Source organism: Hemiscyllium ocellatum, chromosome 18 (assembly GCF_020745735.1).
Source record: "Hemiscyllium ocellatum isolate sHemOce1 chromosome 18, sHemOce1.pat.X.cur, whole genome shotgun sequence".
In the NCBI taxonomy this organism is placed as follows: Eukaryota; Metazoa; Chordata; class Chondrichthyes; order Orectolobiformes; family Hemiscylliidae; genus Hemiscyllium; species Hemiscyllium ocellatum.
This window is the reverse complement of record NC_083418.1, coordinates 16,894,611-16,921,456: the sequence shown is the minus strand read 5'-3', so window position 1 is coordinate 16,921,456 and position 26,846 is coordinate 16,894,611. Positions and strand designations below refer to the sequence as shown.

General features: G+C 47.6%; 1 protein-coding gene across 3 annotated transcripts in view; it reads left to right on the top strand.

Moving 5' to 3' along the window:
- The first annotated feature begins 6,398 nt into the window (after nucleotides 1–6,398).
- Nucleotides 6,399–26,846, top strand: part of LOC132824141 (tumor protein p53-inducible protein 11-like) — a 129,217-nt gene continuing 108,769 nt past the window's right edge. For all 3 annotated transcript variants that reach the window (XM_060838401.1, XM_060838398.1, XM_060838399.1), the window contains exon 1: nucleotides 6,399–6,647. The gene's annotated coding sequence lies outside the window, so the exon portion shown is untranslated. The remainder of the gene's footprint in view (nucleotides 6,648–26,846) is intronic.

Below are 26,846 nucleotides of genomic sequence, written 5' to 3'. Positions count from 1 at the left end.
GTTAGTTTTATTTGCCGTCATGTTTAGCACAATATGGTGGGCCAAAGGGCCTGTTGCTATACAGTACTGTTCTATGTTCAATGATGTGGTCAGGCTAATGCGTGTCCGATGCCAAGGTCTGTAGATGGAGGTGAACATGTAACTGCTGCCCATGAAATGTGCCTTTGAGGTGTTGGTGTCCAGTGCCAAAGACTGAGGTCTATATGAGCAAACAGTGAGGTGTTAACACTCTGATTCTCATATCGGGAATCTGTGATGTCTCTCCAGTGGGTGGGAAAATGGGAAACCAATGACCCAAGATGAGGTAATAATGAGGAATGAATGCATGCTAATGAACATGAGCAAATGAACAAGCCTCTCACCATTCACAAATGAGCATCTCATCTCACCATTCAATACTTGGTTGGAAGATGAAGCTTCAATGGTAAAAAGCTCCTTGCTGGTCATGATATGCTATTTCCTAACTTTCTCACCATGCACCACAACATTAAGGGGCTGGTAAGATTCTGCTCATAGTGTTAGTTTCATTTTTAAATTCTGTGAGTGGAGTTGTGTTGTCTGGGCATTTGTTTGCGTGTATGGCAATAAGGCTTTAAAAACTCTTGAAGTAAATAGTTTAGCGCCTTAGAAACAAGGTTGGAATTGAGAAAAAAAGGGTTGTTATCTCGCAACAATGTGTTCTACAGTTTTGAGGGTCATGAGTAAAAACATTTTAGAGAGGTAGAATTGTCCAACAGGTCAGGAGTGGGCATGTTTCTTTCAGAATAAAGCAATTCAGTCAGAGGGAAAAGAACTTGTAACAGCAACAGTGTAGTTTAGCCGTCCGCAAACAGTCATGAATAGCTTAATGTTAATTAGAGAAAATCACCACAAACAGAGCTGTGAAAAAGGAGTTTAAAGAGCCCATGTTAAGGAATAAGGGAACTGTGTTCGCAATTTGTTTTAAGAGCTTTGGGAACAGACATTGATGGAAGAATTGCATTGACCAAACATAGAAGTTGCTGAAAACCAGCCATTCATAACCATGCCTGTTGACCAATGAACTCAAAAGTGAGACGTTTCACTGATGTTGTTATTCAGAGTAAAAGGATTGGACCTTTATTGCTTTTTAAAAAACTGTGATCTATTAAGCCAGGTTGCAGTCTGGGATCTGGCTTACCCAGTGGTATCATTATGTGAAGTCACAACAACCTCTAGTCCTAATCTCACGGGCCTCTTGATTATCAAATGGTCATGGTCATGTGTCTCAGGGAGCAGCCAACCTCGAGGGACTAACACAGCTCTCCTTTTTCAGATTTTCCTCTCCCTGAATTCTACTGAGGTCATATCCTAATATTGGATATTCCCTTTTCAGTTGGCTGCCTTGAACTCACATCCTGGTTATGAATCCATTGCTGTCACCATGTATGATCTCAGGGTCCATTCTGCATTGAGATCATGCTCTGGAGTAACTCACGCTGCGGTGTCTGTACATTCATTCTCCCTGAGGTTGCTTGTTCTCTATCATAGGTAGACAAGCAGGAGGCTGGGAGAACACAGCAAGCCAGGCAGCATCAAGAGGTGGCAAAGTCAATATTTTGGGTGTAATCCTTTATCGTTAACCTTCCTCTCTTTCTATCTGTACATAGGGGCTAATCTAATACGGCTCTCTAATGTAGTGGCTTATTATACTGCCTGGAGCTGGCTAGAACTGCAACTTCACAAACTAAATTATTCTCCCATCGCTTCGAACATCTGTAAATACAAATGTATTTGGGTAGCTGATACTTAGAGTTATAAAATCTTACAGTACAAAGATCACTCTCTCCCTTCCAATCATACTTGTGCTGATCAGGACTATCCTGTTCGCCCATAACTCTGAACATTAAAATGAAATAATTTTCATGGAATATGAGAGTTGCTGGCTGGGCCAACATTTACTGACAATTCCAAGTTGCTCTTGAGAAGGTACTGGTGAACTGCCTTCTTGAACCACTGCAGTCTGTGTGTTGCACACACACCCACAGTGTGTTAGAAAGAGAAGTCCAGGATTTTAACCCAGCAATAGGTAAGGTATAGCAATGCAGTTTCAAAAAAGGGTGATGTGTGGTCTGGAGCAGAACCTCTGGGTCGTGGTGTATCTTCTACATGGACGTGGTCGTGAATTTGAAAGATGCTGTCTGAGGATCTTCGGTGAATTTCTGCCGTGCATCTTGTGGATAGCACACACTGCTGCTCCTGAGCATCAGTGGTGGAGAGAGTGGATGCTGGTGGATGTGGTGCCAATCAAGTGGGTTGCTTTGTCTTGGATGATGTTGTGTTTCTCGAGTGTTGTTGGAACTGCACTCATTCAGGCAACTGGGGAGTATTCCTTCACACTTCTGACTTGTACTTTGTAGATGGTGGACAGGCAATGGGAGACAGTGGTGAGGGGTGAAAGTGGGGTGAATTTGTCACCTCAGTATTCCTAGCCTTGTAGCCACAATATGTATATTAGATTAGATTAGATTATTTACAGTGTGGAAACAGACCCTTCGGCCCAACAAGTCCACACCGACCCACCGAAGCGCAACCCACCCATACCCCTACATTTACCCCCTACCTAACACTACGGGAAATTTAGCATGGCCAATCCACCTGACCCGCACGTCTTTGGACTGTGGGAGGAAACCGGAGCACCCGGAGGAAACCCACGCAGACACGGGGAGAACGTGCAAACGCCACACAATCAGTCGCCTGAGGCGGGAATTGAACCCAGGTCTCTGGCGCTGTGAGGCAGCAGTGCTAACCACTGTGCCACCGTGCCTTCCACAAATGGCTAGTTCAATTCAGTTTCTGATCAATGATAGCCTGGAGGATTTTGTGTGGCATCTTATCAAATGCCCTCTGGAAGTCCAAATATATTACATCTACGGGATCTCCAATATCCACCTTGTTTGTTACACCTTTGAAGAACTCTAACACATTAGTCTTACATGATGTACCATTCATAAAAGCACACTGACTGATGGATTACAGTTTGATTTTTCAAATGTCCTGTTATTTCTTCCTTAATAATGGATTCTGACAATTTCCCAACAACAGATGTTAAACCAACTGCCCTTTAGTTTCTTTTATTGCCTCACTCCCTCTTTGAGTAAAAGTGTTGCATTATGATTTTTCCATTCTCTAGAACCTTTCCTGTATCCAGGGAACTTTGGAATATTATATCTAATAGATCCACTATCTCTGCTGCCACTTCCTTTGAGACGTTATAATGTAGCCTATCAGACTGTGGGGACTTGTTTGTCTTCAGTGCCAAGAGTTTGCTCAGTACTTTTCCCTAATGATGATGAGTGTTCTAGATTTCTTTTGTTCTACAAACTCTGTGTTACCTGTTATAGAATCACAGAATCAGAAGACCCCCTACAATGTGGAAGCAGGCCATTTGGCCCATCGAGTCCACAACAACCCTCTGAAGAGCAACCCACCCAGACCCACCTAGCTAGCCTTTCCCTGTACTATTGGGATGTCACCACACTGAAAACTGATTTAGTATCTCTGCCTACTTTTTCTTTGTTCGCCACTATAAACTCCACACGTGTCAGTTACTCACTTCGATTTTATATATCACAGAGCATTACAGCTCTTCACTGCATCTCTATTTGATATATTACACCCTGTCCTATATCTGCACTTTGGTGTAACGTTGCATTACCATCCACTTCCATTACGTATGTTACACTTGGCCGATCCCTGCTCCTGGTGTAATGTGGTATTACAGTACCCCTCTATTACATGTATTACATCCTGCTCCAACCTTGCTGCTCACCATATTACAGTATGACAGTACCTCTCTATTACATCCAATACACTCTGCCCCAGCCCTGCTGCTCAGTGTATTACAGTATTATAGAGCCCCTCAATTATGTGTATTATACCCTGCCCCATCCTTGCTTTATGGGCAGCATGGTGGCTCAGTGGTTAGCATTGCAGCCTCACAGTGCTAGGGACCTGGGTTCAATCTCAACCTCGAGTGATTGTGTGGAGTTTGCACATTCTCCCTGTGTCTGTTTGTGTTTCCTCTGGGTGCTCCAGATTCCTTCCACAATCCAAAGCTGGGCAAGGTGGGTGAATTGGCAATGCTAAATTGCCTATAGTGTTAGGTGCATTAGTCAGGGGTAAGTAGAGGGATGGGTTACTTTTTGGAGGGTCAGTGTAGACCTGTTGGGCCGAAGGGCCTGTTTACATACTATAGAGAATCTAATCATATTACGGTTATTAGTGTGCTGCTCTATTACATGTATTACACCCTGCCCCAGCCCTGCTACTCAGTGTAGTACAGTACTAGAGATTCCCTCTATTGCATGTATCACACTCTATCGCAGCCCTGCTCCTGGGTATATTACGGTATTATAGTACCCTCCCACACCACCCCACCCACCATCATCCCATTACATCTATTACACCCTGCCTTAGTCCTGCTGCAAGGTGTATTACAGTATTAGACAGCCCCACTATTACAAGTATTGCACTCTGCCGCAGCCCTGCTCCTGGGTACATTGCATATTGCAGTATTACAATACGCCTCCACCCCCCCCCCCCCCCCCACTCTATTACATGTAATACACCATGCCCTAGCCCTGCTGTTCGGTGTATTACGGTATTAGAGAGCCCCTCTATTACATGTATCACACTGTGCCACAGCCCTGTACCTGGGTATATTACGGTATTATGGTACACCTCCCCTCTCCCTCTATTACATGTATTACACCCTGCCCTAGTCCTGCTGCTTGGTGTATTACAGTATTAGATAGCTCCCTCTATTACATGTATTACACCCTGCCCCAGCCCTGCTACTTGGTGTATTACAGTATTAGACAGCCCCCTCTATTACATGTATTACACCCTGCCCTAGTTCTGCTGCTCGGTGTATGACGGTATTAGACAGCCCCCTCTGTTACATGTATTACACCCTGCCCCAGCCCTGCTGCTCGGTGTATTATGGTATGATAGAGCCCCTCTATTACATGTATTACACCCTGCCCCAGCCCTGCTGCTCGGTGTATTACGGTATTAGACAGCCCCCTCTATTACATGTATTACACCCTGCCCCAGCCCTGCTGCTCGGTGTATTACAGTATTAGAGAGCCCCTCTATTACATGTATTACACCCTGCCCCAGCCCTGCTGCTGGGTGTATTACAGTATTATACAGCCCCCTCTGTTACATGTATTACACCCTGCCCCAGCCCTGCTGCTCGGTGTATTATGGTATGATAGAGCCCCTCTATTACATGTATTACACCCTGCCCCAGCCCTGCTGCTCGGTGTATTACGGTATTAGACAGCCCCCTCTGTTACATGTATTACACCCTGCCCCAGCCCTGCTGCTCGGTGTATTACGGTATTAGACAGCCCCCTCTATTACATGTATTACACCCTGCCCCAGCCCTGCTGCTCGGTGTATTACGGTATTAGACAGCCCCCTCTGTTACATGTATTACACCCTGCCCCAGCCCTGCTGCTCGGTGTATTACGGTATTAGACAGCCCCCTCTATTACATGTATTACACCCTGCCCCAGCCCTGCTGCTCGGTGTATTACGGTATTAGACAGCCCCCTCTGTTACATGTATTACACCCTGCCCCAGCCCTGCTGCTCGGTGTATTACGGTATTAGACAGCCCCCTCTGTTACATGTATTACACCCTGCCCCAGCCCTGCTGCTCGGTGTATTATGGTATGATAGAGCCCCTCTATTACATGTATTACACCCTGCCCCAGCCCTGCTGCTCGGTGTATTACGGTATTAGACAGCCCCCTCTATTACATGTATTACACCCTGCCCCAGCCCTGCTGCTCGGTGTATTACAGTATTAGAGAGCCCCTCTATTACATGTATTACACCCTGCCCCAGCCCTGCTGCTGGGTGTATTACAGTATTATACAGCCCCTCTATTACATGTATTACACCCTGCCCCAGCCCTCTGCTCGGTGTATTACGGTATTAGACAGCCCCCCCCCCCCCTCTATTACATGTATTACACCCTGCCCCAGCCCTGCTGCTCGGTGTATTACGGTATTAGACAGCCTCCCCCCCCTCTATTACATGTATTACACCCTGCCCCAGCCCTGCTGCTCGGTGTATTACGGTATTAGACAGCCTCCCCCCCCTCTATTACATGTATTACACCCTGCCCCAGCCCTGCTGCTCGGTGTATTACGGTATTAGACAGCCCCCCCCCCCCCCCTCTATTACATGTATTACACCCTGCCCCAGCCCTGCTGCTCGGTGTATTACGGTATTAGACAGCCTCCCCCCCCTCTATTACATGTATTACACCCTGCCCCAGCCCTGCTGCTCGGTGTATTACGGTATTAGACAGCCTCCCCCCCCTCTATTACATGTATTACACCCTGCCCCAGCCCTGCTGCTCGGTGTATTACGGTACGGTAGTGTATCTCTTGTGGATGAGAGTTCCCCAGCTCCAACTCCTGTGTTACACAGTCTGTGTTACGGACTGTAATGTGTTCTTGTTTCGAGACCGCAATTAAATTGCCAATGCCACCAAACTGAGGATCTGCTCCCGTGCATGTCCGTGCCAAGGGTCTCCGAGGAGCAGGAACTCCGAGAATTGCAACGTGGAATCGCCGCTGAAATCCTGAAAGCAACTCAAGCAAACTGCTGGTAACTTTTCAGCTCTACATGCAACTGTCTCCAGGATAAAGTGTATGTTATCGATCCAGGATTCAATGTGCCTGACTCTGGATGAGACTGAGTCCAGGATCCAGTAAAAACAATTTGCAGGGTTTGGGGGAAGGTCAGGAGATCGGAACTGTGAAAATGTTCACAGAGTTACTGCTCAGGCATTGAATCAAATGGTCTCCGATTGCATCATAGCTATTCTGTGATCCTGACAGTGACTGAAATGGGGCAGAGGCTGACTGACATCCAGATTCGATAACAATCCCTGACAGTGTGGGATTGGACACTGGGCACAGCAGGAGGCGAGATATTAGACACTGTAAAATCATGTTGGGCTGGACTCTGCATGCTGCAAGAAACTGGGATACTGAGAGACTGGATAGTGTGTGAGACTGGGATACTGTGTGAGACTGGGATACTGTGTGAAACCAGGATACAGTGAGACTGGTATAGTGTCTGAAATTGGGATACTGTGAGACTAGGACACTGTGTAACAATGGCATACTTATGAAAATGGGATAATGTGTGAGACTGGGATAGTGCATGAGACTAGGTTACTGTGTGAGACCGGGATAGTGCATGTGACTGGGATAGTGCATGAGACTGAGATATTGTGTGAGACCGGGATACTATGTGAGACTGGGATGCTGTGAGACCGGGATGCTGTGTGAGAGTGGGATACTGTGTGAGAGTGGGATACTGTGTGAGAGTGGGGTACTGTGAGACCGGGATAGCATGAGACTGGGATAGTGCGTGAGATCGGGATACTATGTGAGACTGGGATGCTGTGAGACCGGGATACTGTGTGAGAGTGGGATACTGTGAGACCGGGATAGTGTGTGAGATCAGGATAGTGCGTGAGACTGAGATAATGTGTCAGACTGGAATTCCGGGTCAGACTGGGATAGTGTGTAAGACTATGATACTGAGAGACTGGACACTGGACACAATGTGAAACCATTGTCTCCTGGACAGAGAGTGAGAGAGTGTACATTTATTTACTTGCACTATGAATTTGTATGAATTGGGTTGTTAGGACCCCAAACAAATCCGAGTTGTTTTACTGTCGAATTGGGAGTTCAGCCCAACTAGCTGGGATTTGACTTACTTGAGTTTGGGAAACATTGGTCTGCCTGATACTGAGTGCCACATTTTGAGAAATCTGGGCTTGCAGCTGAGTGTAGTCTGGAGTATGTGAATGCCAGGGTGGGAGTACTCAGGGCTTTCTGTCTTGTCTGTGTACCCAGCTAGGACTGGACGCTTTGTTGTTGTGCTGGAGCTTCAGGTCTGAATCAGCTCCCCCCTATCATAAACAGCTTCAAACATATAAGTACAGGTTTTGAGAATCTACATGAAAAATACTACAGGTTCACTCTGGAGAAAGGACCAGAGTAGTTCAACTTTTCAGGTCAGGGTCTGTCATCACACTTGGCTTCCTGATCAGTGAGTTCACTCCTTGCTAATCTTACTTTTGCCTATTAACCTGCCCATTCCAATTGATGCCACACATTTACTTAGCTTTGAGGAGTAGTATTTAACTGATGGTATTCTATTCCTCCCAACGCCTATCGTTTGTGATAATCTTCAACACAAAAAGAGTACAGCATGAAAATTTGGTAATATCTTTAAAAGGTTTGCGGACTCTGTATTTGGTTTCAGAAAGTGGCTTTTAAGGATTGGTGTAAAAGAGATAGATTACCATTTTCCTCACTGAGAAGGGGCAGCACAGTGGCTCAGTGGTTCGAACTGCTGGGCAAAAGTGAGGATTGCAGATGCTGGAAACCAGAGTTTAGATCAGAGTGGTTCTGGAAAAACACAGCAGGTCAGGCAGCATCGGAGGAGCAAGAAAATCGACGTTTCGGGCAAAAGCCCTTCATTAGGAATAGAGATAAATGGGGTAGGGCTAGGAGAAGGTAGCAAAGAGTACAATAGGTGAATGGGGGTGGGGATGGAGGTGATAGGTCAGAGGGGAGGGTGGAGTGGATAGATGGAAAGGAAGATTGGCAGGTAGGACAGGTCATGGGGACAGTGCTGAGCTGAAAGGTTGGAACTGAGGTAAGGTGGTGGGGGAGGGGAAATGAGGAAACTGTTGAAGTCCACATTGATGCGTTGGGGTTGAAGTGTTCCGAGGCGGAAGATGAGATGTTCTTCCTCCAGGCGTTTGGTGGTGAGGGAGCGGCGGTGAAGGAGGCCCAGGACCCGCATGTCCTCGGCAGAGTGGGAGGGGGAGTTGAAATGTTGGGCCACAGGGCGGTGTGGTTGATTGGTGCGGGTGTCCCAGAGATGTTCCCTAAAGCGCTCTGCTAGGAGGCGTCCAGTCTCCCCAATGTAGAGGAGATCACATCGGGAGCAATGGATACAATAAATGATATTGGTGGATGTGCAGGTAAACTTTGATGGATGTGGAAGGCACCTTTGGGGCCTTGGATGGAGGTGACGGGGGAGGTGTGGGCACAGGTTTTGCAATTCCTGCGGTGGCAGGGGAAGGTGCCAGGAGGGGAGGGTGGTTGTTGGGGGGGCTTGGACCTGACCAGGTAGTCACAGAGGGAACGGTCTCTGCGGAAAGGGGTGGGGAGGGAAATATATCCCTGGTGGTGGGGTCTGTTTGGAGGTGGCGGAAATGTTGACGGATGATGCGGTTAATGTGAAGGTTGGTAGGGTGGAAAGTGAGGACCTGGGGGGTTCTGTCCTTGTTACGGTTGGAGGGGTGGGGTTTGAGGGCAGAGGTACGGGATGTGGATGAGATGCGTTGGAGGGCATCTTCAACCTCATGAGAAGGGAAATTGCGGTCTCTAAAGAAGGAGGCCATCTGGTGTGTTCTGTGGTGCAGATACGGCAGAGGCAGAGGAATTGGGAATATAGCATGGCATTTTTGCAGGAGGTAGGGTGGGAAGAGGTGTAATCCAGGTAGATGTGGGAGTTGGGGGGTTAGCACTGCTGCCTCACAGCGCCAGGGACCTGGGTTTGATCCCAGCCTCGGGTGACTGTCTGTGTCTCCCTGTGTCAGCCTGGGTTTCCTCTGGGTGCTCTGGTTTCCACCCACAACACAAAGATGTGCAGGGTGGGTGAATTGGCCATGCTAAATTTCCCATAGAGTTCAGGGATGTGTAGATTAAGTGCATTAGTCGGGGTAAATATAATATAATAGGGCAGGGGAATGGGTCCAGATACATTACTCTTCAGAGGGTCAGTGTGGACGTCTTCTGCCGAAGGGGTTGTTTCCACGCTGTAAGGATTCTATAGAATATCGGACCATGTGATTTGTGGCCCTTACCCTGGAAGCAGTACGTGTGACACAAAGGAGAGCTGTTCCTAAGGAGGATAATTAATTTAATTCCTGCTTGTCAGTCATCCAGAATCTTGAATACATACATTCAAATCTTTATTTTTTTTTCGGGATGAACGAGAAAGCACAGGGCCTTTGCTCGGCCTGGGACTCCCATGTCCTGTCCTGAGGTTTATCTGACAGGAACATGATGGCTGTATTAAACCAACAGCCTGACTTCTGTCAATTAAAGAGAGCATCGTCAGTGCCTTCTGCACAAAGTCCAGTTTCTAGGACAACTCAATTCAGAAACAACCTTTAAAGCAATTTCTTACAGCTGCATTGGGCAATGTTTAAGATATAGTTTCCAGCCAGATGACCATTTAAGGAGTTTGTGAGGCGTTGAACGTCTGGGGAAGGATACCCAAACTTGGTCCCATTGTTTTATTAAAATGTAGTGATTTGTGGTTTCAGTACAGGGGAACAATGAATGCAAAAAATTGAATTTGCCAAACACCCAACCTCCAAGATGTCATTTTTTTCAAGAATCAGGGCCGTTCCAAATTGAATATGAATAAACTGACATAGTCTGCTTCAAACAAATTAGTTTCATAATCAATCAATGAAAAAGTGTGCTAAGGAAGCAGCCGAACCTCCATCACTCGCCCCAGACATTTGGCAGCTCATGTAGTTCCAGAGTTTTATAAGTGTTATGTGGGATCTCTGTGGATTTTGGATTTAGATTTAGATTTAGATTTTTCCTTGAATTGTCTTCACCTGCAGCTGTATTCCATCCAAAACACCTCAGAAACAGTCAGCACCTGGACTGCCCACAGCTCTAAAATCTGCTTAGGATTTTATGTCATAGCTTTTATATGTTAGCTTCCTGTTGGCACTACTTCCAGGTTAAGGGTCATCGGACCACCTGGTCCAATAATCTTTCTTATCAGTGAAAATTGTAACTGATCTCATTACAGGTGACACAAATCCTTAGAAGTCATTTTCTAAAATCAGATACAGAGTCCACCAACCTCTGAAAGGTATTACCAAATTTTCATGTGTCAAAGTTCATCATAGATGACATGGTTTGGGAAGAATGGAATACCATTGGATGGGGATGGTTTGGGAGGAAGGGATGGGTAAGATGATTGAATTTGTTCAGTCTATTCATTTGACAGCAGTTTTTGTGCTAACAGTGTAGAATTTAAAACTTTGATATTCATTGCCATACTGATGTTATCTCCATAGTTCTGAGTGCCCTGCTGTTTAAGGAACATGGTGTGTCAGCATAGTGGTTAGCACTGCTGCCTCACAGCGCCAGGGACTCAGGTTTGATTCCAGCCTCGGGTGACTGTTTGTGTAGAGTTTTCCCATTCTCCCCGTGTCTGCGTGGATTTCCTCCCACAATTCAAAGAAGTGCAGGTTAGGTGAATTGGCCATGCTAGGTTGTCCATAGTGTTCAGGGATGTCTAGGCTAGGTGCTTTAGTCAGGAGTAAATAGGGAATAATGGGGAAGGGTTCTGGGTGGGTTACTCTTCAGAGGGTTGGTGTGGACTAGTTGGGCCAAAAGGGCCTGTTTTCACACTGTAGAGATTTGATGGACTCCAGAAGAGCTACAGTCTGTGTGACAAATGAGCATAGTAGCACAGTTTCAGTTTTCATGTTCCATACACAGGGTGTCAAAGACAGGCCGAAGGTTGATCAGTTTGTAATGCCTCCTGCTGCCAGTAAGAATGGTGAGAGTTTCCTGGCCAGCAGGAACCACACGATCAGTGCAGTGAGAGAGGAAAAAAAATTATCAGGTCTGGCAGCATTAACACAGAGAGAAAAGGCAGAGTTAATGTTGCAGAGTCTTTTTTGAAGTAATCACAGTGGACTCAAAACGGTAGCTGTGTTTCTCTGTCCGCAGACTGGCTGAATCTCTCCAGCATTTTGTCTTTTTATCGCAGCTTTCCAGCAGCTGGAGTACTTTGGGTTTTTTTTATTGAATGGCGGAGCAGGAGCATGCTTTCCACTGAGACAATTGGTGGCTCAAAGTTCCACTCTAGAGACATGAGATTGATAAATTCTTGATGTCACAAGGAATTAAGGGCTACGGGGAGAATGCTGGTAAGTGGAGTTGAAATGCCCATCAGCCATGATTGAATGGCGGAGTGGACTCGATGGGCCGAATGGCCTTACTTCCACTCCTATGTCTCATGGTCTTATGGAGCATGGCTCCTTCTTCAGTGTTGCATTGAGGGAAGGTTACATTTAAACAGACTGTCCTCTTATACCATTCCTGATGAAGGGCTTTTGTCTGAAGCATTGATTTTCCTGCTCCTCAGATGCTGCTGTGCTTTTCCAGCACCACACTCTCGACTCTGACCTCTAATACACACTGAGCTCCTTGAGTGACCTTTCTGTCAACAAATTGGTTGCAGCAATTCCTGACAATGCCTGCACTCTCCAAGTGTGCTGCAGGCTGGATATTGCACCTTCCTGACATTGTTATAGAATGACAGTGCTCCCAGGATTTGATCTCAATCTTTTGATCTTACACTGTACAGGTGCGGGGATCACTGTGACAGTATTATTGCTTTAAGAGGTCTATTTAAGGCAGAGGTACTGAGATGTCTATTGAAAGTAAACAGCTTGTGAGGTCTTGAGTTTTTCTGAAAGTTGGAACAATAAAAGCAGCCTGACTGGGTGGGGTCAAGCTCCTATAAACTAGGAGTTTTAATTTCTTAGTTTTTCAGTTGCAGCTGTTGCAGGACATCTCTCCCTGCGACACCGTCTCACTGTTCTCTTCCTGTTGCTGGAGTTGATGTGAGATCGTCTATTTTTCTGAATTTTCGTTTTGCGAAGAGATTTTACAATGTTGAAACAGTAGTTACAGCTAAGTCAGTTCTATTCTTTAATTTTTTTCTTTTGTTGTTGTTTCTTAACTATAGTGCTTGAATAAATTGCTTTTTGCTTAACACCAAGTATCTGGAGCACAGCATCTTGTATTTCCCTTTAAAATAGGAAAAAACTAAGGTCTAGGCTACCTTCTGAAAATATTTTGAGGGGACCTGGTCTGTTCCGTAACATCAGTAAGTAATATGAATAGGGTGACATGTCAAGAAGATTGGGTCAATGGGCTGAAGAATGGATAAATGTGAGGTGCTTGCATTTTGGTAAAACAAACCAGGGCAGGCCTCGTCCAGTTAAAAGTTGGGCCTTGGCTAGTAATGTAGAACAGAGAGATTTATGGGTTTGGGTACATAATGCTTTGAAGTTTGTTTAGACAGGGTGGTTAAGAAGGTGTTTAGCACACTTGCCTTCACTGCTCAGACCTTTGAGTATAGGAGTTGGGACATCGTGTTGAGATTGTACAGGCCTTTGGTGAGACCTCTTCTGGAATACAATGTCCAGTTCTGGTCACCCTGTTACAGGAAGGATATTATTAAGCTGGAGAGGGTTCAAAAGAGATTAACCAGGATGTTGCTGGGAATGGAGGGCTTGAGTTAGAAGGTGGGGCTGGATAGACTGAGACGCTTTTCACTGGGGCATAGGAGGTTGAGAGGTGATATTGTAGAGGTTTAGAAAGTCATGAGGACTGTAGATCAGGTGAATGGCAAGTGTCTTTTCCCTCGGGTGGGGGAGTTCAGGACTAGGGGGCACACATTTAGAGGAGAGCATCTTCTTTACACAGAGAGTGGTTTGTGTCTGAAATGGTGGATGCAGGCACAGTTACAACATTTAAAAGACATTCCGATAAGTTCATGAGTAGGGAAGGTTTGGAGGGATAGGGGCCAGGAGCAGGCAGGTGGGGCGAGTGGAGTGTTTGATTATGGTCAGGATGGACTGGTTGGACCGAAGGATCTGTTTCTGTGCTGTGTGACTCTTTAAGTGAGAAGGAAATGTTTTGATTAGGTTCACAGCTCTGTTGATTTGGTTTGATTTTTTTTGACTGGAGGTGTTAAAAATCGTCTTTCGCATATTTACTCGTTTCACTGCCCTGGAATGGTCTAAAGACATCGGTGCCTCCTGGTGGTAGCAATCTAGTGTGACTCCATACACACACACACACACACACACACACAGTATTCCTGTCAGATCCATTGTCAGAGGCACACTGCAGACTATCAAACCTTATTTTGTTGACAATGTCTAAACAGACAGGGCTTTCCAATGTTCTCTGTCGGGGGTTGGTTTGAAAAGGAGAGCAGATGTTTGTCGGAATGTTTCAGGTGGGAAGGAGAGGGAGTTCAGAACAACGTGTAGGCCACATCTCCCAATCCAGGGAGAGGCTGCAGGGTGGTGTGGGAGAGGCTGACTTACAGCAGCATGGAACAAGCAGAGTGGGGAGGGAGAGAGGGACGGCGTGAAAGAGTAAGGGAGAGTGAGAGAGAGAAAACATGTATGAGACAGAGAGAGATGAGCAGAGAGAGAGAGACAGAGTGTGTGAGGAAGACAGACTGTGAGAGAGTGTATGTCGAGAAGTGAGAGAGAGGGATTGTGAGAGTGTGAGTGTGAGATAGAGAGGGTGTGCTAGATAGTGTATGCAAGAGAGGGTTTATGAGTGTGACAGAGTGTATGCGAGAGAGGGTGTGCAAGACAGAGTGTGTACGCAAGATAGAGTATTTGAGTGTGAAACTGTGTGTAAAAGAGTGAATATGAGAGTGAGACTGTGTGGGGGAGAGAGTGTGTGTGGGGGGAGAAAGCGAGTGTGTGTGTGTGTGGGGGAGAGAGTGTGTGTGTGTGGGGGAGAGAGAGAATTGTGTGTATGTGTGTTGGGGGGGAGAGAAAATGTTTGTGTGTGGGGGAGAGAAAGATTATGTGTGTGAGAGTGAGGGAGTGTGTATGAGTGTCTGTGTGAGAGAGAGATAGAACTTATGTGTATGTGAGAGAGTGTGTGTGGGTGTACGAGTGAGAGAGTGTTGTGTGTGAGAGAGCGTGTGTGTATGTGAGAGTATGTGTGTGGGTGTGCAAAAGGGAGTGTGCACGAGAGAGAAAGTATGACAGTGAAATTGTGAGAGATGGTGTGTGAGAGAGAGGGATTATGTGAGAGAGTGTGAATGTGTATATGAGATTGTGTGTGAGAGAGAGTGTGCATTTGTGAGAGATACAACACTTTTTTAGTGTGAGACGGTATGCGGGAGTGAGATTGTGAGAGAGAGGGTGTGAGTGTAAGAGAGTGTACGAGAGAGAGTGTGAGCGAGTGCGTGAGAGTGAGAGAGAATATGAATGTGAGAGTGTGTGATTGTGAGAGAGAGAGAGTGTGCGTGGGAGAAAGAGAGTGAGAGTGTGAGATTGAGATTGTGAATGTGAGAAAGTGTGTGTGTGAGGTAGAGAGTATGGGAGAGAGTGTATGAATGTAAGAGAGAGTGTACAAGAGAGTGCATGAGAGAGCTCGAGAGTATCTGTGAGAGAGACCACAAGTATGAGAGAGAGAAAGCATGTGAAAGAAAGAGTGACTAAGAGAGTGAGAGAAAGAGAGTGCAATGGAGTGAATGAGATAGAAAGTATGAGAGAGTGAGAAAGCAAGTGAGAGACTGTGAATGAAAGTGTGTGAGAGAGAGCAAGGGAGATAGAAAGTGAGTGAGCGGGAGATAGCAAGTTAGTGAGACAGTAACAGAAAGGGCGAGCTCTGGAGCAGGATCCTATCTGTTGCCAGGTGTCGGCATGTTCAGCTTACCTCCCGCTCTCCTGTTGTCTCTCCTCCCCTCAGTCTGTACACAATACGCTGAGTCTGTTGTGGCTCAGTGGTGTGAGCAGTTGGCCAGAAGCAGCAGTGAAATGTTGGTGCTCAGTCAGAGTGCTCCCTGTGGAAGAGTTTGCAGTTTTAAGCAGGAGGAGCCTGCCTCAGCCAGGCCTGGCCAGTGATGTCTCAGTGAATGGAGTCAGCAGTGAGCTATAACTGGGCCTTACTGTACACTACGCTGAGCTGACAGTGTGAACAATGGTCCCTTACCTCTCCTGTCTGCCTACTGCTGCATTGGAAGCAGATCCATTCAAATTGCAACTTGCCAGTCTCCAGCTATTAATCCCCGCATTAGGATTATCATTTGTTAACTCTGAGTGATGTTCTCCTCCTGCCTCTAGCTGGATTCCCGGACACTGGATGGAACCCATAGCCTTCCCCAATTCTTTCCCCCAAAACTAGAGGAGATAGGTTTAAGGGGGGAGGGGAAAGATATAAAAGGGAACCTGAGGGGCAACGTTTTCACACAGAGGGGAAAAAGACATTGGCTATTTATCCTCTCCATGCCCTCATGATTTTAGCCCTCAGCCTCCGATGCTCTAGGGAAAACAGCCCCAGCCTGTTCAGCCTCTCCCTATAGCTCAAATCCTCCAACCCTGGCAACAGTGTTAATTGTGTAGTGTTATTGAGTGGTTGCATCTCAACAGTGTGTGACAGAATGTGTCTATCATGAAGGGTTTTTGCTCGAAACGTCGATTCTCCTGCTCCTCGGATGCTGCCTGACCTGCTGTGCTTTTCCAGCAACACACTCTTGACTCCAATCTCCAGCATCTGCAGTCCTCACTTTCACCTCGTCTATAATGTTGTCCAGATTCACTCAATAACGAGGATCAATAGCGGCTCCTGGGGTCTGAAAGATCTACTTGTGTTAAACTTGAGATAGAAGTACATTGAGGCCGCTAAAACAAGTGGTGAATCTGTCCAAAATAGCTAGAGCAAGCCACATGATCAGTATTGATATCCTCTGGAGTGAGAGACAGCTGATGCGAAGTAAGCCTTCCTTTAAAAAGGAGCAGGTCAGGCAGCATCATAGGAACAGGAAATTCGACGTTTCGGGCATAAGCCCTTCATCAGGAACCTGATTCCTGATGAAGGGCTTATGCCCGAAACATCGAATTTCCTGTTCCTTGGCTGCTGCCTGACCTGCTGTGCTTTAACCAGCAACACATTTTCAGCTCTGATCTCCAGCATCTGCAGACCTGAAAAGGACACATATAAAATTGTCAGAGAACATAATGAAGCAATCGTGTTAGGATTAGATTAGATTAGATTACTTACAGCGTGGAAACTCGGCTCAACAAGTCCACTCCGACCCACCGAAGCCTATACCACCCAGACCCATACTCCTTCATTTACCCCTTCCCCCAACACTATGGGCAATACGTCAGTGGGTCTCCAGTTTCCTACTCGGGGTACTATTGTATCTCCTTAACGAAACCTAATGGCTCTGATCAGAACATTGGAGAGAATGGCATCAAGTGATAAGAATCATAGAGAAAGTACAGTTGCCTTGAAGCCACCTGTAAGGATGTGGACTCTATGAGGCTCACTGAAGCGGTTAGTGCAAAATATAGAAGATAGTGGTTAGCACTGCTGCCTCACAACGCCTGAGACGCGGGTTCAATTCCTGCCTCAGGCGACTGACTGTGTGGAGTTTGCACGTTCTCCCCATGTCTGCGTGGGTTTCCTCCGGGTGCTCCAGTTTCCTCCCACAGTCCAAAGATGTGCGGGTCAGGTGAATTGGCCATGCTAAATTGCCCGTAGTGTTAGGTAAGAGGTAAATGTAGGGGTATGGGTGGGTTGCGCTTCGGCGGGTTGGTGTGGACTTGTTGGGCTGAAGGGCCTGTTTCCACACCGTAAGTAATCTAATCTAAATCTAAATATAACAAAGATCAATGGACGTCTATTGTAAAGTTGGAAGGCTGAATCTGGGATAAGGTGGGGGGAGGGGAAATAAGGAAGCTGGTGAAATCCACATTGATCCTGTGTGGTTGGAGGTAGAAGATGAGGCGTTCTTTCTCCAGCCGTCGGGTGGCTAAGGTTTGGCGGTGGACGAGGCCCAGGACTTGCATGCCTTTGGCAGAGTGGGAGGGGGAGGTAAAGTGTTCCGCAATGGGGTGACGGGGTTGTTTAGTGCAGCTGCCCCAGAGATGGTCTCTGAAACACTCCGCGAGTTGGCTTCTTGTCTCCCCAATGTAGAGGAGACCACATCGAGAGCAACAGACACAGTAGATGAGGTGTTTGGATGTGCAGGTACATCTCTGTCAGATGTGAAGGATCCTTTGGGGCCTTAGACGGAGGTGAGGGTGGTGTGGGTGCAGGGTTTGCATTTCCTGCAGTGGCAGGAGAAGGTATTGGGAGGGGAGGGCAGGTAGGTGGGGGGGTGGGGTGAGGACCTAACAAGGGAGTCATGGAAGGAATGGTCTCTCCAGAACACAGATAGGGGTGACGAGGGAAAGATATCACTGGTGGTGTGGTCTGTTTGTAGGTGGCAGAAATGGCGGAGGATGATGCAATATGTGCGGAGGTTGGTAGGGTGGAAGGTGAGGACCGGCCTGAGGGTGGGGGTGTTCTGTCCTTGTTGTGGTTGGCGGGGTGGGGTTCGAGGGCAGAGGTGCAGGTAGTGGGGGAGATGCTCAAGAGGGAGTCAACCATGGGGGAGGTGAAATTGCGGTCCTTGAAGGAGGCAACCTGGTGTGTTCAGTGGTGGAGTTGGTCTTCCTGGGAGCAGGTGCATTGGAGGAATTGGGAATAAGGGATAGCATTTTTACAGGAGGCAGGGTGGGAGGAGGTATAGTACAGGTAGCTGTGTGAGTCAGTGGGTTTGAAGCAGATGTCCATGTTGAGTTGGTCACTGGGAATGAAAATGGTAAAGTCCAGGAACGGGAGGGAGGTGTCCAAGATGGTCCAGGTGAACTTGAGGTCAGTCTGGAAGGTGTTTGTGAAGTTGTTGAGCTGCTCAACCTCCTTGGGGGAGCACGAGGTGGTGCCCATACACAGTCATCGATGTAGTGGAAGAAAAGGTGGGGAATAGTGTCAGTGTAACTCCAGAAGACAGACTGTTCCATGTCCCCGACAAAGAGACAGGCATAGCTGGGGCCCATGTGGGCGCCCATGGCTACCCCTTTAGTCTGGAGGACGTGGGAGGATTCAAAGGAGAAATTGTCGAGGGTGAGGACCAGTTCACCCAATCGAATGAGTGTGTCATTGGAAGGCTACTGACTGGGTTAGCGGGAGAGGATTGGGGCCAGGGAACTAAAAGGCATGCGGGAGGTGCAGGGCGTGGATGGTGTCCCGAATGTATGTGGGTGCAGAGATGAGTTTGGTGGGGCAGGAGCAGGCTGAGATGATGGGTCGACTGGGGCAGCCTGGCTTGTGGATCTTGGGAAGGAGGTAGAACGGGGCAGTGCGGGCTTCCTGAACTATGAGGTTGGAGGCTGTAGGTGGGAGATCCCCTGAGGTGATGAGGTTGTGTACGATCTGGGGGATGACGATTTGGTGATGGGAGGTGAGGTCGTGATCGAGTTGGCGCCTGGCTTCAGCAGTTTGGAAGTTGGTGCACTAAACTACCACTGTGCCCCCCCCCTTTTCTGCGAGTTTGATGGTGTGGTTGGAGTTGGAGCAGAGGGAGTGGAGGTCTGCGAGTTGCGACGGTGAGAGAGTTGGACAGGTTGAGGTGGTCAGTGTCACGGCAGCAGTTGAAAATGAAGAAATTGAGGATGGGTAACGGGTGTCCAAGTGGATGGGGTGTGTTGGAAGTAGGAGAAGGGGTCCTCCGAGGGTGAGTGGGAGAAATTGCTGGAGAAACTCAGTAGGTCTGGCAGCATCTGTGGAGAGAGAGAGAGCGACAGAGCTATTGTTTTGAGTGCAGCAATTCACTAATGAGTCAGCAAATGTGATATGAATAAGATTGAAGTGAAATTTCTTATTAAGAATTTTAATAAGAATGGAAGTCCAGCTTCAAAGATTTTGAAATTTATTGCTTTATGGACTGGAGGGGGTCTGGAGTGACTTTAAATTAGCAATCCAGTTTTTATGCGTAGTCCCTGACATTACATCTGAAGACAGCCCAGTGTTGCTGGGGCTTGGTCAGTTATGGAGTCAGACAGGACCAGAAGCCATGTTGATATATTGGAGCGAAGTATGACAGTGACACTCTGCAAAATCAAGTATGCCTTGAGGGCAAATAAACATTTAAAAAAAAATTGCATGTTGGAAAATGCTTTCTTGGGTTTCCATCTCTGTCTGGTCTCTGCCTTCTGTGAAGAATGAGAACCCAATTGTTTTTAGTGATAGCAACCTTCCTGACAGCTATTCGAATGCAGTTGCTTTCATCGTCATGTGAAAGTGGGAATCCATTTCCCTTTTGCCCTGGGAAGCTTTGAGTTGTTAACCATTTACAGTAAAGAGCAACGTAGCATTTGCCAGCATGCCTACGTTCTGTCTGCAAAAAAAGACCCTGAACGTCCAGTTGCCTGCCACTTTGATCCCCCAGGTAAAAACGAGGACTGCAGATACTGGAAACCAGAGTCTAGATTAGAGTGGTGCTGGAAAAGCACAGCAGGTCAGGCAGCATCCGAGGAGCAGGAAAATCGACGTTTCGGGCAAAAGCCCTTCACCGGGAATCCTGATGTATTCCTGTTGAAGGGCTTTTGCCCAAAACGTCGATTTTCCTGCTCCTCGGATGCTGCCTGACCTGCTGTGCTTTTTCAGCACCACTCTAATCTAGACTTTAACACCCCACCCTGTTCTCTGTCCCAGGTTTAGTGCAGTGTTCCAGTGAAGATCAGTGCAAGCTGGGAGAGCAGCACCTCATCATCCACTTGGGGACCCTATAGCCTTCTGGACTCAATATCCAGTTCAATAACTGTAGAAGCTGACTCTTTTTCCACATCCTTTACCCGCGCTGCACTCCATCACACACATACACAGGACACAGACTGTTTAAAGTTACCCCATTTTCACCTGTTCAGCACTCCCTTATCAGTCTTCCTCCTTCCCTGGCTTACTAGCTTGGTCTGCCCAATCGTCCTTCTCTCTGTCTCTCGGCTCCATTTCCACCTGTCCACTCAGCCCATCCCCTCCCCTTCGCTCCTTGTCTTCAGCCAGAAATCCCACTTTACCCTAGCGACCATCAGTTCTGAAGAAGGGTCACTGCACTCAAAGGAATAGCTCTGTCTGTGTGTCTCTCTCTCTCTCTCTCTCTCTCTCTCTCTGTCTCTGTCTCTCTCTCTCTCTCTCCCCACAGATGCTGCCAGACCTACAGAGTTTCTGTTCCTGTTTCAGCATCCACAGTTGGTTATCCCATTGTACTATTTGCCGTCTCGATTTCTGGCTATACCTGCAGTGTAAACCCTCTGCTTTTTTGTGCGCAAGGCCATGAAACATTGGTGGTCCAAGAAACGTGATAATTTCTGAACATCTTAACTAGATACATTCCCAAAGTGAATACCCTGGCATGATCAATGCTCCAAGTGACAGCCTCCTAATCAGCACAGCCAAGTCCCTCTGCAGCCTCTCGATCTCCTTCCTACATTTCAGTTTCCTGTTTATCGTCAGTAATGCTGAAACCATTCCACTCAGTCCTTTCATCGGGCTGTTAATATAGAAACGCAAATCATATTCGGCTAAATTGATTGAGACCTTTGAAGTAACAGTCTGATTATTCTGCATGTAGACTTTCAAAGGAAATTTGCCAAAATTCCATGTAATAGACTGATTTGTAAAATAAAAGCCCATGAGATTAAAGGGACAGTGACAGGGTGGAGACAAAACTGCCCAATGTATAGATGGCAGAAAGCAGTAAAAAACATTGCATTTTCGACAGTAATACAGTAATATTCCCTCAGAGCCAGCATTGTTATTCTCTTTGATATCTGTTCAGGATCTGGACTTGTGTATGCAGAGCATAATCTCAGAGCTTTGCAGACGATACAAGAATATATTGAAGAATGAGATGAATACTAACAGACCAGGCAGGTTCAGAAAGACTGGTCCTGTGCAGACGTAGAGTCAGAGATTTGTACAGCATTAAAACAGACTCTTCGGTCCAACTCGTCCATGTCGACCAGAGATCCGAAATAAATCTACTCCCATTTGACTCAAATCCCTCTAAACCCTTCCTATTCATATACCCATCAGATGTATTTTAAATGTTGTAATTGTACCAGCCTCCACCACTTCCTCTGGCAGCTCATTCCATAGACACACCACCTTCTACGTAGAAAAGTTGTCCCTTAGGTCCCTTTCATATCTTTTCCCTCTCACCTAAAACCTAGGCCCTCTAGTTCTGGACTCCCCCAACCCAGGGGGGAAGAAACCTTATCTTTGTACCCTATCCATGCCAGCACTGAGGGAGTGCCGCACTGGGGGAGTGCCGCACTGGGGGAGTGCCGCACTGAGGGAGTGCCAGCACTGAGGGAGTGCCACACTGGGGGAGTGCCACACTGGGGGAGTGCCACACTGGGGGAGTGCCACACTGGGGGAGTGCCACACTGAGGGAGTGCCAGCACTGAGGGAGTGCCGCACTGGGGGAGTGCCACACTGGGGGAGTGCCACACTGAGGGAGTGCCAGCACTGAGGGAGTGCCGCACTGGGGGAGTGCCACACTGGGGGAGTGCCGCATTGGGGGAGTGCCAGCACTGAGGGAGTGCCGCATTGGGGGAATGCCAGCACTGAGGGAGTGCCGCACTGAAGGCGTGCCGCACTGGGGGAGTGCCACACTCGGGGAGTGCCAGCACTGGGGGAGTGCCACACTGGGGGAGTGCCTGCACTGAGGCAGTGCCTGCACTGAGGGAGTGCCGCACTGAGGAAGTGATGCAGTGGGGGAGTGCCGCCCTGGGGGAGTGCCGCCCTGGGGGAGTACCGCACTGGGGGAGTGCTGTACTGCCAGAGGTTGAGCCCCCCACATGAGGCATGAAATGGAGGCCCTAAACTGCACCCCCTGCCCCTTCAGGATATTAGGGCTCCCGTGGATGGCACAATGTTGACAGAAAGCAGTGATGTTTTGCCCAGGCCTCAGGGCAGTATTTGTTCCTGACCAAACCTGATTGTCTGCTCATCAATACGGCTTGCTATCTTCATTTCCCATGTTACATCAGTGACTGAGCTTCTAACATTCTCAGTTTGGGCATACTGATGTTGTTGGCGGTGCTATATCAATGCAGGTTCTTTGTTTCCTTCAATTGTCAGTGTTCGGGTGTGGGAGTGCGGTTGGGGGATAGGTGGGGGTGGGGGTAATAGCCAATTCCTTTCCAGCTTTCAGCTGTAGCTTTTCAGAAGCTGCGTTGAATTTGCTTCACATCTCTTGCAAGCCGAGGCAGAGTGTACGTCTTGAGGGAGCTGAAAATGGTGGGCATTATCAGCAGGCTGGAGAGCAGAGGTGGAAGGAAACCAATGTGAGTCTTTAACCCTCCGCAGATCCTGCCCGACCTACTCACCATTACTTGTACATTCCACTTTGATTTCAGATTTTCTGCCTCTGTGGTACCTTTCCTAAGTTGTCATTCCTGGAGTCTGCACAAGACGTCTCTGACTTCCTGCCAACTGTACACACAGTCCAGCTCTCAGCTTCACATTCTGCAGCTTGCTCCAGCATTCAGGGGAAATCAGTCAGGCAGACAGACTGTCTGACAAAGCACTCCGGGGCAGTCCGTATGACAGACAGTCTGATAAAGGACTGAGGAAGTCAGGCAGACAGACAGACTGATAAAGGATGGGGGGGGGGGGGGCATCAGACTGACAAAGGACTGGGCAGAATCAGGGAGACAGACAGTCTGATATCAGACTGTGGAGTGTCAGACAGACTGACAGTCTGACAGAGGACTGGGAGTCAGGCAGACAGACTGATAAAGGACTGGGGGATTCAGGGAGACAGACTGATAAAGGACTGGGGGGAAGAGAGGCAGACAGACAGGCAGTCTGACACTGGGAAGTTAGGCAGACAGTGTGACAAATAATTGGGGGGAGAGTGAAAGTGTCAGACAGTTTGGCAAAAGTTGTATGTGACCTTCTGATGGGATTGGTTCCATGCGATTGATGATGTGGTGTCAGCCAAAAAACTCTGAAATATTCCCTTGTTGTTTCCACTGTCACAATGTTTCTGCTTCCTGAAGCGAATTACACTCTTTTGGTCTCTCCCTCTCAAGGTCTGTCTTTGTCTCTTGTAAAGCCATACACACACTCTCTGTCTCCCTATCTGCACTGTTCCCTCCCTCTCTCTCTCTCTCTCTCTCTCTCTCTCTATTAGCAATTGTCCCCACGCTGTTTCTTATCCACGTGACAGTGTTGAATGGTTGGACAGCTCAGGGAAATCCAGTTGCCTGTCATCAGTCTGAGGTGATGGCCCTGAGGTTCCTAAACAAGGATAATGCTGGCTGCTTCTGGAGTGATCACTGCAGATTCTGCACAAACAGGAATTTTGTAGAACAAGCAGCGACGTGACACCCAATCTGCATGTGACTTCAGGCTAGAATACTTCAAAACCTCTTGTGTATCAGGCAGTTAGAATACTCTCTGGAAGATTTCAGTCTCCAGCCATGCCCCCAGTCTGTCTTGTATAAATTGGGAATATCGAATGAGGTCACATTGGTATGGGTCGAGACTCGTTCAGCCACCGCATCCAGTTCTGTCATTTACACCATCCACCACTTCCCAAGTGTGAATTCACTGTAAGTCGGGTCTGTGAGTAAGGACTGTTACCCTGGGAGTGGGGCCAGGCCTGTCCATCAAATAGCTGCCTCTACAGCTCGTCGGAAGGAGTGGCTCTGAGGCAGGCTAGTCTCGACCTGTCAGGAATGTCGAGCAGACTAGACAGGACAGCTCCAGGATGGCGTGAAGAGAATGGAAACCTCCCAGGCACATTCTGCAATTCTAAGGAAAGAAATATTCTCTCTTTTTGGATCGTGTTGAAAGGGATGGGTCTCCCTGGAGGGGCCCACCGAATAGTATGGCATTTTATGACTGCTTTCTGTCTGAAACAACAGGCTGTATGCCATTGTTCAGCGTGGGAAAAGAAATTTAGATCTCCATCGCCCCTCCCCCAAGTCCCTCCTCCCTACCTTTTATCTTAGCCTGCTGGACAAACTTTCCTCATTCCTGATGAGGGGCTTGTGCCCGAAACGTCGAATTTCCTGTTCCTTGGATGCTGCCTGACCTGCTGTGCTTTAACCAGCAACACATTTTCAGCTCTGATCTCCAGCATCTGCAGACCTCACTTTTTACTGAAAGAAATTTAGACTCCTGCTCACATCTTAGTGTGGCCACCTACCCAGGTAGTCGCTAGTTTTAAAAGGGACATATTTCCGAATCGAAAGCAGTGCTAAAGGCAAATGGAAGAAGTCACCTTGGTAAGGAACTGTCAGGCGCCTCTCGGGAACCACGTTAATGAGATGGGAGGAGTGGAGGACACTGAATTTTAAGTGGGGCTGACTGGAAAGTGGAAAGCAGACAGGTGTGAATGTGGCAAAGCCGAGAGAGAGAGAGAGCCAAGGACTGTGGACCAGGATTAAACCATCACTTCCAGTTGACAAAGATAAGCCCATTATAACGTGTGTGCATACAGGGAGAATTAATGTGGTTTCGTTCATGGTGGAGTGCTGTCATTGTATCTGCTGGATCTGGAGAAAGGCCACCATCTGAGACTTTTCCATTGTGATATGCTGGTGGCTTGTTAACTTTAGCCCCTGGTAGCTTGCATTGGAATGGAAATATTTAAATATTCTTGTCATTTTTAGTACAAGCGTCAATTTTACTTTGTCGTGGAGGTATCTTGGAACACAAAGCTCAACTGAGAAACGTGAACTTTTCCGTGTTATGAGCTGTTACTTGGAGATCATTGATGATCACAAAGATGTCAGTTCGAGGAGTGGATAGATGTGTGTTAGTGGTTGTGTGTTTGATGAGTGTTTGTGGATTTAGAAAGCTAGATGTTGGTGGGAGGCTCGAGTCAGTAAATTTCCAGACTCGCTCCCAGACAGCCCCATGAGTTTTCCCCCTGGAAAAGGTGGCTTCAGGAACACATTGGCCATGGCCAACAAACCTGTTTGAGTTTAACCATGGAGGTGGGTGATTGCCAGGTTAGAAAGTTGGGTTTAGCCATGGGGTGGATGAGTACCAGGTCAGAAGGTTGGGTTGAGGCATGGGGGTGGGTTAGTGCCAGGTAGAAGGTTGGGTGTAGCCATGATGGTGGAATTGCCAGAGTGGAAGGTTGGGTTTAGCCATGGGGGTGAGTGAGTACCAGGTCATAAGGTTGGGTTTAGCCTTGGGGTTGGGTGAGTGCCAGTTTAGAAGGTTGGGTTTCACATGGAGATGGGTGAGTACCAAGTTATAAGGTTGGGTTTAGCCTTGGGGTGGGGTTAGTACCAGTTTAGAAGGTAGGGTTTAGCCATGGGGGTGTGTGAGTAACAGGATGGAAGGTTGGGTTTAGCCGTGGGCATGGGTGAGTACCAGGGTGGAAGGTTGGGTTTAGACATGGGCATGGGTGAGTACCAGGGTGGATGTTTGGGTTTAGCCATGGGGGTGAGTGAGTGCTAGTTTAGAAGGTTGGGTTTAGACATGGGGGTGAGTGAGTGCCAGGTTAGAAGGTTGGGTTTAGCCATGGGGATGAGTGAATGCCAGGTTATAAGGTTGGGTTTAGCCTTGGGGGTGGGTGAGTGTCAGCGTAGAAGGATGGGTGTAACCATAGGGGTGGGGGGTGGTGAGATCCAGGTTAGAAGGTTGGTTTTAGCCATGGAGGTTGATGAATGCCTTGTTAGACGATTGGGTTTAGCCATGCGGGTGGGTGAGTACCAGGGTAGAAGGGCTGCCTCACCTCTCTAAGAGTGCCTAATTTTTACTAAATGCTGTTTGGCCCTTTAGCCCTCACCCCTCACCTTCCACAGCCCTTTCATACCCCCACCCTCTCACTCAATATACAAAAACCACGAGCTATATGAGAGTCATGGCAAGTTTTAAAATGCTGACAAAAACTGAATCTATTCAGAAATCTGCTTTGAAAAGCCTGCTGTACTTACAAGCCGATAAACGAATGTGTTATTTAGAGAACCATTACAGTGCCAATGACAGAAACTTTACTTGGCATGTCTTAGTCCTGTCTCAAATGTACAGGTGTAAAAATTCCTGAGATGCTGCCTAACCTGCTGTGCTTTGACCAGCAACACATTTGCAGCTCAAATGTACAGGCATTGAG